The following is a 16,728-nucleotide window of genomic DNA, read 5'->3' as shown; positions in this document are numbered from 1 at the left end:
GTGTTTGCATTGAAATTTACAGAAGCCCCGTTCTATAGACTAGAAAGTTGATATAATTTTAAAAACTGTATAGTGTAAAATGCTCTGTAAATTGTTGAATAAAACTTTAATTTCTTCACAAAATGTATAAGAATTACCTAATCTACTTTAACACCACACATACATAAAAAACCTGATAACATAGCTCATTATTTTTCTACACACTTACAAGAATTCTTTAAAAACAGAATGTTTCATAAAATCATCCAGAAACAGAATCTATTAAGTGTCCATGATATTTCCACTACCATAGTAAACACTGAGGAAAATGAAGACAAAATACTAAGCCTTCTAAAAACGCTATTTCAGGTCATTAATAAATGAGATGATCATTCTCTATATTACTTAGACTACATCTGGAATAGTGTATGCCAGTTGGGTTCATCCCAAATTAAGAGAGTAATTTTGTTCTTGGCAACCCTTCAAATGTTTTCAAAGGATCTGAAAATCATAAACTATAAAAAATATTTGAAAGAACTGGCATTTAACCAGACAAAGGAGAAACAAACCCTCAAAAGCGTATGACGGGCTTCCAGTTTGAGCTGGAAGAGCTTGGGTGTCATCAGTTCCATCCTTAACAACAAGAAAATGCTGGGCAAATTGAAAAACAATCATCTTTTGGGGGCTATTGTGAATAGAGTTAGCAGGACAAACCAATTTGAAACCTGGAGAGATGGGCAAATACAGAGAATCAAGCCAGGATCTGCTTACCTGTAGCAGAAGCTGCTGAAGCCACAAAGAAGTAGAAACATTTAAAGGGCAATTCTGATCAACTGCTAGAAGTTGACAGTGGACTAGTTTGGGGAGGGCCCCACATATTCATGGGCTTTACGTTCGGGAACATTACCAAGTGCTCTTGGTAAAGATATAAGAAAGATCCTCACATGGCCCTGGCAGGGGGAGGAATAAAGAATAATTGTGACTATGCCAAAATTTTTATTTATAACTCTCTAGGCAAAAATAATTTATCAGAGCCTGTCCTAGAGACATGGGAAAAGGGAATTCCTCGCCATGCAGCCACATAGAGTCTCTTCATATTACCTGAAGAGAGTAGAGGGGGCTATATATGAAGAAACATCTTAAGAAACATCTTGAAAGTCATAGGTAAGAAAAACAGACCCACTAAAAGATTTAGGTTTAATTAAAAGATTATATAGAAATTCCCTGCTCCAAACCTTACCACCATATCAACAGTGGATAACAGTTAAAGGAGCTGCAAGAAACAGACCCTCGGAAGAGTATTTGGGGAAGTTCAAAGTCAAGAAGAGAGACAAAAACAATGATACTAAAGGAAGTTAAAGCCTCTGAACTGTACAGCACCAGCAAACAGTAAACAAAGCCCAACTCCTAGCCAGATTCACAAAATCCTAACACTTGAGGCCTATGTTCTCCAGTTCCATGTTACCCAATATAACATGTCCAGCTTTAAACATAAAAAATTATAAAACACACAATCTGAAGAAACAAAATAAACATCAGAACAAAACTCAGATAAGATATAGATGTTGGAATTATCAGGCAAGGAATTTAAATAACTTTGATTTATATATTAAAGGCTTTAACAGGAAAAATAGGTAAGCTGCAAGAACAAATGGATAATATAAACAAGCGAGAGGAAAAACTCAAATAAAGAATCAGACGGAAATGCTGGAAATCAAGCACACTACAACAAAACTCAAGAGTGCCTTTGATGAGCTCATCAGTAATTAAAAATGGCCAAAGAAAAAATTAGCAAGTTTAAACATTGGTTAATGGAAATATCCTAAACAGAAATGCAAAGAGAAAAATAGATAAAAAGTACAACAGTATCCAAGAACTATAGGACAATTTCAGAAGCTGTAATATAGGCATAATTGGAATACTTGAAGGTGAGGAAAGAAAAAATGGAGTGGAAGAAATATTTGAAGTAATAATGAACAAGGACTCTTCAAAATTAATGACACTAAACCACAGACCTAAAAAGCTAAGAAAGCACCAAATAGGCTAATACTCTCTCCCCCAACAAAAGAAAGCCTATATTTGGGGATGTCATATTTAAATCCACAAAACCAAACACAGAGAGATAATCTTGAAATAAGTCAGTTGGTGGGGGTGGGGGAGACAAGTTACCTATAAGAAGAACAAGGATAAGAATTACAGTAGACCTCTTGCCAGAAATCATGCACTCAAAAAGACAGTACAGTGAAATAAAATGTTGAAAGAAAATAAAAACACAAATCTAGAATTCTACATCCAGGAAAATTGTGCTTCAAAAGTAAAGAAGGAATGAAGACTTCCTCAGGAAAAAAAAAAAAAAAAAAAAAAATTAAGGAGTTCTTTGTCAGAGACCAGACTTGCCAGAAATGTTAAAAGACTTCCTTCAGGCAGAAGGAAAATGATACAGGTTAGAAACTTATTGAAAATGCATATTGTAAACTCCAAGGCAACCATCATTTTTGTGAAGAATAGTATCAATAAAGGAGATATAACAGAATCAAATAAAATGCTGTTAAAACAAGAGAAGGCAGGAAAAGTAAAAATTTTAACAATGTAATGGAGAGAAAATAGTTACAACATATTTGATATTTATCCAGATATGTCAATAATCCTTTTAAATGTTAATTATCTAAATGAACCAATTAAAAGACAGAGATTAGATTTTTTTTTAAAAAAAAAGGAAACTCACTAAAAGAAACTCACTCTAAATGGAAAAACTCTGATAAGTTCAAAGTATATAAATCAAGAAAGATGAGCCACATTAATACTAATCAAAAGAAAGCTGAGTAACTATTAATTTCAGACACAGCAGACCTCAAAAGAAGGATGATTATCAGGAATAAAAAGGGGCCCTATATAATGGTGAAGTGATCGATTCTACAAAATTACAAAATAATCGTAAATGTGTCTGCACCTACCAACAGAACATCAAAATATGTGTGGCACAAACAGATAAAACTAAAAGAAAAAATGGACGAACCTGTGATAGTTGGAGATTGCAACACCCATTGTCAGCAAGTGTTAGATAAATCAGTCAGAAAAAAAATCAATAAAAGTATATTTCACCTGAAAAGCACTATTCACCAACTTGATCTAATTGATTCTTATAGAATATGTCTTTGAACAACAGCAGAACACACATTCTTCTCAGCTTGCATGGAACATTCACTAAGGTAGACCACATTTTAGGCACAAATCATATCTTAGCAAATACAAAATTATAGAAATCATGTACTATCTTTTCTCAGTCTACAATGGAATTGAATTATAATTCAATAACAGAAATATAGCTGGAATATCCCCAAAGGTATTTGGAAATTAACTAACACACTTCTAAATAACAATGGTCAAAAAGAAGTGTTAAGAGAAATTTTAAAATCTTCTGAAGTAAGTGCAAATAGAAACATAATGTATCAAAATGTATGGGACACAGAAAAGGCAATGCTTAGAGAGAAATTGATAGCATGAAATGTATATATTAGAAAATGAAAAATAATTTAAATCAATAACTGAAGCTTCCACCTTAAGAAACTAGTAAAATTAGAGCAAGTTAAGCATAAAGCAAGCAGAAGAAAAATAATAAAAATTAGAGCAGAAATTAATGAAATTGTAAACAACAGAAAACATCTGCTGAACCAAAAGCTGGTTGATCAATGAAATTGGATAAACCTCTAACCAAGAATAAAACAGAGATAACACAAATTATCAGACATAAAATATCAGAAAGTTTAAAAATGATTTTTTCTACTGATCCAATGAGCATTAAAATGAAAATACAAAAACACTACAAGCAATTCTATGCCCACAAATTTAATAAATTAGTGAAATGAACCAAATCCTTGAATGACACAAACTATGAAAACACATACAACAGAAAGACAATCAAAATCAATTATTAATAATCTTAAAAATAAATTACCAGACCCAACTGGTTTGCATGGTGAATTATAGGAAACAAGCAAAAATGTGGTACTAACTCTCCTCAATCACTTCCAGAAAATAAAATTAGAGGGAACACTTTCTGACACATTCGAAAATATCAGTAAGTGTTGGCGAGGATGTGGAGAAAAGAGAATCCTTGCACACTGTGGGAATGTAAATTAGTATAACAATTATGGGAAACAGCATGAAGTTTCCTCAAAAAATTAAAAACAGGTCTGTTTATGACCCAGCAACCCTACTACTGGGTACATAGCCAAGTGAAATGAAATCAGAATGTCAAAGAAATATTTGCACTCTCATGTTTATTGCACCATTATTCACAGTAGCCAAGATATGGAATCAACTTAAGTGTCCATCAGTGGATGAACGAGTAAGGAAAATATGAAATTTATACACAATGGAATACTATTCAGCCTTAAAATGAAGGAAATCCTGTCATTTATGACATCACGGATGAACTTGGAGGACATTGTGCTGAGTGAAATAAGCCAGGCACTGCAAGACAAATACCATGATCTTGCTTATGTATGAAATCAAAAAAAGTCTAACTCACAGAAGCAAAGTAGAACAATGGTTACCAAGTACTAGGGAGGGAGTGGAGGCAAATTAGTGAGATGTTACTCAAAGGATAAAGAATTTTGGTTAGACAGGAATAATAAGTTCAAGAGATCTATTGTACAACATGATGACGATAATTAATAACAACTGATTATATACTTGAAAATTACTAAGAGAGTAGATTTTGTGTTTTCACTGCAAAAATAAATTTGCGAAATGATGGTTTTGTTAATTAGCTTGATGTAACCATTTTACAACATATACCTATTTCAAAACATCATGTTGTACACAATACATAATTTGTATTTGCCAATTAGAACAAGAAAAGAAAATGTTTTAAAGTGAGCATTTCCCTAATACCAAAACGAGATAAAGACATAACAAGTAAATTAAATACTAATATCTCTCATGAATACAAATACAAAAATTATCAATAAAATATTTGCCAATTGATCTAACAGTGGATAAAAAGAATAAAGATGCCATAACCAGTTGGGAGGTAGTCCAAGCATCCAAGTTTGCTTTAACATTCAAAGATTAATAAATGTAACCAATGCAACAGGCTAATGAAAAAAAGTACATGATTATATTATCTGAAGCAGAGAATTTGACAAAATCCAGTATTAATTCATGAGGAAGACTCTTAGCAAACCAACGACACAGGGAAACTTCTTCAACTTGATAAGAACACCTACAAAAACTCTGCTGCAAACATTACGGTATTGGCAAGAAACCAGATGCTTTCTTGCTTAGATAGAAAAGAAGGCAAGATGTTTCCTGCCACTATTCTTATTTAACAGTGCACTGAATTACTAGCTGGTACAATAAAATAAGAAAGAAAACAAAAGTATACAGACTAGAAGGTAAGAAAGTTTTCTTCGCAGATGATATGATTATTTATCTAGAGTATCCTTCAAAAATCAAGACAACAAAACTTCTGTAACCAATGAGCAAGTATAGAAGGAGACAGGATATATGGTCAGTGTACAAAAGTCAGTTGTTTTCTATATACCAGTAATGAACAATTGCAATTTGAATTTTAAAATTATCATTTACAACAGCACAAAAATATGGCATATCTAGGTACAAATCTAAGAAAATACATATAAGATACATATGGGGAAAACTATAAAAATATTGAGAAGAATATAAAAATATCTAAATTAATAAATACTTCGACTGAAATAAATAGATATTCTAGATTCATGAACTGGAGGAATAAATCTTGTTAAGATGTCAATTTTTCCCAACATGCTCTAAAGGGTCAAAGCAATCTCAATAAAACCCCAGCACACTCTTTTGTAGATATTGAAAAACTAGTTATAAAGTTTATATGGAAAGAGGAAAGACCTAGAATGTCCAACACAATACTGAAGAAAAACAGAGCTGGGAGATTTACACTACCCAATTTCAAGACTTATTAAAAAGGTAGAGTAAATAATACGATATGCTATGAACTAAAGAAAAAACAACATATAGAAGTATGGAACATAAAAGAGAGACAAGAAATAGACTCACAAAATATGGTCAATGTATCTTTGATGAAAGAGTAAAGGCAATTCAAAGAAGAAAGGATAGTCTTTACAAGAAATAATCCAGAAACACTGAACACCCTATTAAATAACAATGATATACAAAATAATATTAACAAACCTAGAGCCAGACATTAAACCTTGCACAAAAACTCATTTCAATGAATCACAACATCTAAGTTTAAAATGAAAAGCTCTAATACTTTAAAAAGAAAGCATAGGAGAAAATATACACCACCTTGGGTTCAGTGGGGGAAGATTAAAATACAATATCCGTAATACACTATATAATAGAAAAACCCATAAATAGAACATTATTAACATTATGATTTAAAAACTATCTGCAAAAGATTCTATTAAAGAAACTAAATACAAGCCATAGGCAGGGAGAAAATATCTGCAAAAGACATGTCTAATGAAGAATTTGTATCCAAAGTAGACAAAGAATTCTAAAAACTCATGATAAAAATAACTAAAATATAGATAAAGGATTTAAGACACCACCAAAGAAGATATACAAGTGGCAAATGAAAGCATATGAAAAGACATTGAAAATCACTTGTCATTAGGGAATTAATTTTTTAAAAAATGTGATACCACTCTCCACCTGTTAGAATGGCTAAAATCCAAAAGCTTAACAATAGCAATTACTGGTGAGGATGTGAAAGAATGGGAACTCTCATCCATTGCTGACAGGAATGAGAAATGGTACAGCCACTTTGGAAGATAGCTTGGCAGATTTTTACAAAACTGTACAAAATCTTATTATATAATTCAGCAGTCATACTGCTAGGCATTTACCCAACTAATTTCAAAATTTATGTCCACACAGAAACTGGCACATAAATGTTTACAGCAGCTTTATTTGTAATCATAAAAATGGAAGCAACTAAGACGTTCTGCCAAGAAAGAATCGGTAAATAAACTGTGGAGCATTCATACAACAGAATATTATTCAGAGATTTAAAAAAAATGAACTAACAAGCCCTGAAATGACATGGATGAATCTTAAATACATATTGCTAATCAAAATAAGTCAGTCTGAAAAAGCTATATACTATACTATTGCAGTTATACGACATTCTGGAAAATGCAAAACTACAGAGAACATGAAGAGATCAGCGCTTGCCAGGAACACAGTGGGTGGGGAAAAGGAGAGGGCTAAATAAATAGAACACTGAACATGCTCAGGGTGGTGAGCCATTCTGTAAGCCACTGTAATGATGACTATAATGATGAATATACTTAATATATTCACATTTTCAAAAATGAATATACTTAACCTATGCAAATTTAAAAAAAAAAATTAAGAGGCTGGAGAATCCCAAGATCCAATGTAGAATGTGACAAAAAACAATTCATTACAGATTTATGAAACAACCTCACTGAAGTGGGTGGTGGGATAGGTGGAATAAGTTGCTGATACAAGTAACTTTAAATGTGAATAAAGTCTGTAGGACTAGAGGCAAAAGGAACTGTACATAAGTACTATATTCTAGTTGATAAAGTTGCTCCCCATAAGTGTACAAGTTAATGGTTCTAAAACCACTGTGTCATGTATACTGGAATTGAACAATTAAGTACATGGATGGCAGAGGTAGAAGCAAATTTTTTCACTGTCGGAAAGGGATATTGCAGATAAGTAATGGAAGATGAAAAGAGCATTTTATGTAGTAATGGATCTGAATTGGAGACCTCAGTATAAACTCATGTTTAGCTTATTATAGGCACAGAAATACTTGCAGGTATGTGTGTGTGCCTGGGTTAGCATACACACATACCTCCTTGCTTTGTCAACTAAGAGGTCCTGGAAGCTGTGATATCTCAGTAGCAATGAGCACATCCAATACTCAGAACTTGGTTTTTAATATCATTATCCAATAAAAAGAATGAGGATTTCTCTGAGAAATGTCTAATTTTATGACTGGGATAAGACATATACAAGATGAACTCGGAACATCTTATAGATCCAGAAGGTAAGGAAGTGATAAATACACACACACACACACAGTCACTAAGGTATGTGAAAGGGACACAAGAGCAAACTGAAAGAACTCACAGTGACCAAAGCTGGAACAATTTGAGCAACATCATAAAGTAGTGATGAATTATAATCCAAAATATAATATAAATGTCTATAAGTCTAAACTGATATAAATGATTAAATAAATAGATAGTAAATGGGAGACAGACAAACCTCCAACGCAGAAGAATTGCAGTTTGTGAAGACACTTCACCTTTAAAGAAGCAGAGCATGTCTCCTCACTCAAGTGTTAATTACATATAACAACTGCCTTCCAAAGAATACAGTGTGGAATAGGAGAAAAAAAGAATAACTTTCCAATGGAGACACCTGACAAACACAACATCTACAGGTGATTAATATTAACATCAACTGTGGTAAGTCATGTTGAAAGTATGTGCCCTTGATATGATGTGATGAGAATGGTATTTTACTTCTATAATCTTCATTTGAAAACCCAAAACTCCAGTCGAATTATGAGAAAAGCTTCAGACAAATCCCAATTGAAGGACAGTCTACAAGATAACTGACCAGTAATTCTCAAAACTCTCAAGGTCATTATAAATAAAGAACGCCTGAGAAACTGTCACAGGAAAGGAGTCTGAAATAACATATTACTAAATGGAATTTGGTATCCTGGATGGGATCCTGGAAGAAAAAAAGAGACATTTAGGGAAAAATCAGTAAGCCTGAATAATGTATGAAATTAAGTTAATGATAATGTATCAATATTGGTTCATTAATTGTGACAAGTGTACTATTCTAATATAATGTTATAATAGAAGAAACAGAATATGGAATATGTAGACCGTCTCTGTATTATATTTACAATGATATTTGTAGATATAAAAGTGTTCTAAACTTTAAATAACAGAATATGGCAGCTGTCTTCAAATACTGGAGAGGATCTCACATGAAAACAGTTGTGTTCTCCACTGTGCTTTCCAAGATTAGATCTAAATTAATGTGTGGTCACAGTCCAGACATATAACAAAAAATGACAATTTCACATCGCACACACACACATCTTTATTTAGAAAAGCTTGACCCAGATGGTAGTGAGATATCAGAAGAATTTTTTAAAAGGCTGGATGATGAACAGTGATGTGGTACTATAATTCTAGCAGCACATGGATATTATATTACTGTCTATTATGGCCTGTGGGCTGGCCACCTGTTTTTGTAAATAAAGTGTTATGGGAACACAACCATGATTGTTTGTTTATGTATTATCTATGGCTGCTTTTATACTATAATGGCAGAGTTGAGTAGTGATAACAGAGTATGACTTTCAAAGCTCACCATATTTATTACTGGTCCTTTACAATGAAACTTTGCCAATCCCTGCATTAGAAAATATCACCAACATTTTGGGCCTTTAATTACCATAATTCCACATTCTCTTCCTCTCCACATGAGCCTAGGTTGAATGCTTATCTGTTATCAATATTCAGTCCACACTTACTCTATTGAAGGTTCTGCTTAATACGTCGTGCTTGCCAGCATGGCCTATCAACTTAATTAAAGAGAAGGCAAACATTGCCTCCAAATAAACAATGATGATCACACAAAACCATGACATCAAATGTCTCATCTATGTGGTCCCTGAGGACAGGTGTAAAAAGTGAATAATCAGATAAGCAGTGAAGCATGTAATATTAGTGTATGCAACATTACCCGTAGTACATTGTTTTAAATCCATTTCTGCCCCTTTCACCCCAGACCTCATCTCCTACCAGTAGTAGAGAGGTGACACTAATGCTACAAAACACGTGATTTCATAAGCATAGAAAGTATGAGTTGTTTATTCTTTGTCTCCAATTTTTCTAACAGAAATCTCCTTCCTTCCTCCCTTCCATTTATCTTCTCTTCTTTTCTATTTCCCTTGTAATAATTTCTTTGTTCATTTATCTTTTGAAAATGTATTGTGTATAAAAGTGACATCCAGAGTCAATGACACAACTTCTTCCCTAAGGAACTCATCTCATTTTGGAATAGTCTGAGAACTACTCCAAAATGTATTATGACTTATGAAGTAGTACAACAAAGGTACAAATAAGGCCCTATTATGAAAGATTTTCAGAGGAATTGAGGTGTGTGCAACATTTTTTATTACTTCCTCCTACAAGTACCAAATAAAGAAGATATTTGGCCTTAAAGTTTTAGCACAGAGCATCAAGACTCACTCACTGCTTCCCACATAAAAGTGGATTATAGAAATAATAAAGTATGATTAATCATTATGTTTATAGTACATGGAAGTTCACAAGTCATTTTTATATTCAGTATTCCAAATACAGGCTTGTGCAAAACAAAAGATCTAACAGACAGAAGAGGTGAGTATGTGGTATATATGCATCCCTGCTGTCATTTTATACCCAAATCTCTGTTCCATAATGCTGTTTCCCACAGAGTTCATTCATGACTTACATCTCTTCTCAGCAGGAGGCTCTACAGCCCCACAAAATCTGACATGCAGGTTGAAAAAAGTGTGCAATCTTTTCTGTAAATTACATCTTAAAAATATGAAAGCTACTATGTAATGGCACCTGTTGCTTGGAAAGTGTAATCAAGTGAGAGTGAGTAAAAGAGAATGAGAATGAGTAAGCTGTGTAACTCTGGGGCTTTTATGTGCAGCTCCTAGAACCTTATTTTTATCAAACTGAATTTACCTTGAGGGTAATTATTACATCCTGCAATCCTTGTTTTCTTAGCCTATCACAATGTTCAGTACCAAAGTGCTCAAGTGAGTTTGGCTTAATTGAATGAATTTTATTTTTCCTTGACAGTGTCAATTCTCCTCGGCATCCCCTGGTGACAATGTCTCCCTTGATATCTTAGGGGCCTTTTCTTTATTTGCCAGGGCTAAATTCTGTAGCTTGAATAGTCATGGATTTGACGTCACTGGTCTTTTTAAGTTATGCTGGCTCTACCTGTTATTTCTGAAGAAGTGGGCTTGCTTTGTCAGGAAATGGGGTGGAATAGTTTTCTCATCCATTATTCTCTTTACTCTTTGCACTGCTCTTCTTTCCACCAATGTTGTTCTACCTGTCAGGAAAAAAGATCACCACCTCCAGTATTAATATTTTCTGATTTGGTGCCAAAGATGTAAGCTTTTCTCTTTTAGGATCTCACTCTAAACTTAGTGTCACATTTACTTTGCACATACCAATCTCCATAATTTTCATCCCATCCAAAACTTCACACTGCTTTTCTTCTTATTTTAAGTTGTCTATTAAAGAAAATGTAAAAACTGATGCAGCTCTCAATTCCACTCCTAGCCAGATTTCTCCCTAAAGCCTCTATTTAGAGTAGGCTGATATAAATGACTCTGGATTAAACCCAATGTACCACTTCACAAGATGTAAAACTCCAAATTGTCCCTCCCTTTTCAAGGGGCATCTTTGCTCCACGCTACAATGGGTTGAACTGGAGGGTATACAGTATTCTAGACTAAGCCAAGTATTTAATAGATGAGTTATCAGCATAACAGAGATACTCTCAGATAGATCAAGGGGACTGACACTCTTCCTTCCCAAGGGTCTCACATCCAGAGCAAACCATCCTGTCTATAATACTAGAATTGTGTTTCCAAGAAAGTATTGTAGCAATATGAAGGTCACTTTGGTAGTAAGTCCCTCCCCTGTATCTATGATTTAAAATAACTCAGGCCAGTTCATAGTAATTTTTTGGACCCTATCTGCTCTTTACAATTATAAATATCAAGACTCCAGAGTGCTCCCATGAAAATCAATACTGGTCAAAAATCACTTATCTGGACATTTAATTATCTCATTCTGTCTCACTGTCATCTCTACATCATAAATTCTCTGAGCCTCAGTACCTTCACTTATAAAATCAGTATTATTATATTCTCCTTCCCAAAGGATCATTTAAAAATCCAAAACGAGTTAATGCAAGAAAAATATTTCTCACAATGATGCGCATTTATCAAGGGCTCAATAAATAGTAAGTGCATTGTACAATATAGAAAAACTGGAAAAGGTCTTTAAGGGAACAATCTATGTTCTTTTCATATAGATAAGAATGAGAAAGTATCTTTTAACTTTCTCACCACAACACTTTTTACAAATAAGCAAATGGTCCATTTGGCCAGGGAAATACTACTTTGTAGAAAATCTAAGCCAGGCATGGAAGATGACTAGGAAGATCAATTTTTCACCATATTAAGACAAGAAAAAATTTACTTTATGAAGGGAACAGCTTTGAAAAATGTTAAAATTTCAAGTTCTTTCATTTTCTTTCCCCTCTACTCTTCAAAGTTACAAATGTTGAGACTCCTAAATGCTCTGTGAGTTGCAACATTTATGTTATTTCTGTTAAAAATTCTCTAGCTGAAAATCTTCTGGCTTAGAAACATGTTCAATATTCTTTGCGCACAACTGAGTATCAGGAAAAAAAAAAGCAAAAAGAGCTCAGGATTTCTAAACTGTATGTTGCAGAGGGCACGCACTGAGGTCAATTATTCTTTGCTAAAAGGGAGTCTCTTGGATATTCACTCAGAATCCATGTATTCCTGTCTTGCCACAATTGTGATAATGGTTGCTATTTGATATCCTGGTTTACAAAATACTTTTAGTATCAAATTAAAAATATCAGTTACCAGAGTGTTCTGGGTTGAGCTCGTATATATGCAAACCTATTCCCAAAGGCTGGGGGAGATGAGAGGCCAATGAAAGAGGCTGACAAATACAGTTTTTCAGAAAGAAATAAAGGAATAGGGACTAACGAACAGAAATGATGCCTTGGATGACTGTGAGACAGTGGATCCTCTATATTCACCATCCAGAAAATAGCCTTTAAGTAGCAAGTTTTTAGGATAAGCCAGGTGAAGCTGGTCATGTCTTCAGACTTTCTTGTCAAAGGATCATGAACATTTGGGTAGGTTAGAGAAGCATCTTTATGAGGTGTTATCTATGCTACAGGCACTGTTTAAAGACCTTCCTGCAGAACACCTATGGGAGGGTCAGACAGTGGTCATCATGGCAGTTTTGCTTCAAGGTGGCATTACTCTCACCATGCAACATGCTGTTTTCCTACACCTGAGTTAGGCACACTAAAAGATATTAAGAAATTTAAAGGAACAGGAAAAGAAAGAAGTAACAGACTAACACTAAAATTAATCAGAAGAATTTCAATGTGAGGAACATTGAGAAAACAAACACTTAGGAATCCAAACACCACCATTGTTCCCCAGGAAAGTAATTATCGTGGTTTGAAACATTAACCTGGGTGATATCAGCAACATGACAGAAGAGTAGGCTCTGGACTCTCCCTCTAGCTACAGATACACTGAATAAACAGCTACACATGGATCAATACCTCTAAGAGAAATCCATAAACTAGTTGAGAGTCTCCTGCACACTTGGTAAATGAGAAAACTACTCCACATTGACATGGGTAGAAAATGGGTAAGACACACACTTTTGTCATAAATCTCATTCTCAGCACAGCACCATACAACTGGGAGGGAATCCCTAACTCCAAGCTTCTCCCTGAGGAGCAAAGAGTGTGTTGAGACTACACATCTAGCACTACAACTTTTATCACTGCTCCAAGGGACTGGCTCCAAGCCCACTCACCTATCTCTGAATGAGGTTCAGCATTTACTAGTCTCCGTGGACCACAAAGAAACAAGAGGTGGCTTTAAACAACTGCATAGAACTTTCCTTGCCTTTTCCTCCTAGCTCATCACTGAGCAAGCAGGCAATAAAGATGAACTCTCAGCTTCTCCCTGGAAGAGGTTAGACCGCACATCCAATGTTCTGACTTTTCTAGCTGCTTCCAGAGGATCTGGCTTCTAACCTGCCTGTCTCCAGGAACTGACAGGACAAGAAATCACCAGTTTCCTTGAAATTGAATGGGTATGTGGACACTTCCTGTGGCCTAGAGATTGAACAGGCATGTGAGCATTTCCCTTGGCTCTTCCCTTCAGCTCATTCCATTGATAAAACCAAGAATGCAGCTTCTCACTATAAGGAACTGAGCTACACATCATACGCCCCAACTTTTCTGGCTGCTATCCAAGGACTGACCTCTAACTTGCCTGTCTCTGAGAACTGATAGGGCCCAGCATTTGTTAGGTTTGTGGGGGACAGAGAGCAAAGCAGTGGTTTGAAATTGCATATGATCTGAAGGAGAATGCAGGTATTTGCCACAATTCTTCTCCATGCTCACTACAAACAGATGATAAACTTCAACTCCTAGCTTCTCGCTGATGAAAGAAGGAATTGGGCCATGCGTCTAGCACCTCAACTTTTCTGTCTGCTACTCAAGAAACTGGCTTCTGTCTCACCTGTGTTGGTGCACTGATGGAACTTGGCATACTCTTGTTTACTGGGAGCTACTAAAAACAAAGGCAGTGGTTTGGACAAGCATCAAAGAAGGCAAGCACTTGGAAGAAGGCAAACAGAATCTCTGTCTGGGCTGATTGGCGAGGTTCATCTTCTGTACAAGGCAGTCTGTAAGGAGGGGCAAAGACAGATATTTTATCTAATGTGTAGCAACCAAAGACAGAATTAAGGAAACTAAAAAAATGGGAAAATACACTCCAAACAAAAAAAAAAAACAAGATAAATCTCCAGAAACCAATCCTAATAAAATGAAGGTATGTAATCTATCCAACAAAGAATCAAAATAACTGTCATAAAGGTGCTCACTAAAGTCATAAGAGCAATGAATAAACAAACTGAGAATTTCAACAAAGAGATAGAAAAAACTTATTTAAAGTACCAAGCAGAAAGCAGAGCTGAAGACTATGATAACTTAATTAAAAATGCAGTAGAGGAGTTTAGCAGCACACTCAGAAGAGAGGATGAGTGAACTAAAAATCACCCAGTCAGAGAAGCAAAAAGGAAATAAAAATGAAGAACAAAGAGTGGAGAAAAATAAAGAATAAATACAACTTAAAGGACTTATGGGACACTATAAATAGACTAATATACTAATATACTAATGGCTTGGAGCCAGTCCCTATGAGAGTTCTATAAGGACAAGAGAAAGTAAAAGAAGCAGAAAGCTTAATAAAGAGTTAATGGTAAAAAACACTTCCCAAATCTGGAGATGGAAATAAACAAACAGATCCAGGAAGCCCAAAAGACAACAAATAAGATGAATCCAAAGAGACCCACATTGAGACACCTTATTATTAAACTGTCAAAAAATAAACACAAAAAGAATTTTGAAAGCAGCAACAGAAAAGTGACTAGTTTTATACAAGGGAATATCATTAGACTAGCATAGAATATTTCAGTAGAGAACTTGAAGGTTAGATGGGAATCAGATGAAGTATTCGAAGTGTTGAAAGCACTTTAAGCAAGTAGTATTTATCCCTGCAATGCAGTTAGTTTAACATACACTCATCAATCAACATGATACATCACATTAATAAAATAAAAGATGAAAGCCATATTATAACCTCAATGATACAGGGAGAAATGCTTAACAAAAATCAACATCCATTCATGATAAAAAATTTTCAACTAAATAGGTATAGAAAGAACTTATCTCAACACACACACACACAAAAGGCCATTTAGTGAAAAGTCTATATCTGGCACCACAATCCATGAAGTGAAAGTAAAAGCTTTCTTTCTAAGATTCAGTAGAAGGCAAGGATGCCCACTCTTGTGACTTTTATTTAATATACTACTGGAAGTCTCAGCCAGAAATATTAGGTTAAAAAAACTAATAATAATAGACACCCAAATAATAAAGGAAGACCAAAAAGTCTGTGTTTGCAGACATCATGATTATATATGTAGAAAACTCTAAAGACTCTATTTTAAAAACTGTTGAAATAAACAAATTCAGTAAAGTTGCAGGATATAAAATCAAAATACAAAAATGAGTAGCATTGTTTTTAACATCAACAGTGCACTATTTAAAAGGAAATCAAGAAAACAATTATATTTACAATAACATCAAAAGTAACAAAATACGTAAGGAATACATTTAGCCAAGGAGGTGAAAGACTTGCAAAATGAAAACTATAAAACATTGATGAAATAAACTGAAAAATAAATAAATAAATTGAAAGACATGCAGTATTTATGGATTAAAATTAATTTTGTTAAATGTCCACACTTACCAAAGCGATCTACAGATGCAATGCAATCTCTGTCAAAGTTCTGATGGTATTTTTCACAGAAATAGAAAAAAACAATCTGTTCTGGAAAAACTTTCAAACCATATTTTTCCTCTGCTCTCCTACCAACATAACAACAATCAACACAGAAAACTTCTGTGATCCCAAAATATATGAGGATTTCTCCTCACTAGCAAGTAAGCAATCAATTGTACGGTGGATATCAGCACAATTCAATTATGACACTATCTGCCTAGAGATAATGTCAGATGCCACAGGTTCAGGGCTAAGTTCCCAGGACTTCCCATAATTGCTGCACTGCACCATCCTGACGCCAGTCGTCAAGTCTGGGCCTCTGGAACTTCTGACAGACTGGCTTCAAGTTGAGGCTCCCATAACCCCCTTTTTGTGTATGATTAATTTGCTGGAGTGGCTCCTAGAACTCAGGGAAACACTTACTTACATTAACCAGTTTATTACAAAGGATACAGATGAAGAGATGGGTAGGGCGAGGTATGGAGGAAGGGGCACAAAGTTTCCATGCCCTCCCT

The sequence above is a fragment of the Mandrillus leucophaeus genome, unplaced genomic scaffold (genome assembly GCF_000951045.1).
Source record: "Mandrillus leucophaeus isolate KB7577 unplaced genomic scaffold, Mleu.le_1.0 Scaffold44, whole genome shotgun sequence".
NCBI classification, from domain to species: Eukaryota; Metazoa; Chordata; class Mammalia; order Primates; family Cercopithecidae; genus Mandrillus; species Mandrillus leucophaeus.
The sequence above is the reverse complement of the archived record's forward strand: the minus strand, read 5'-3'. Positions refer to the sequence as shown.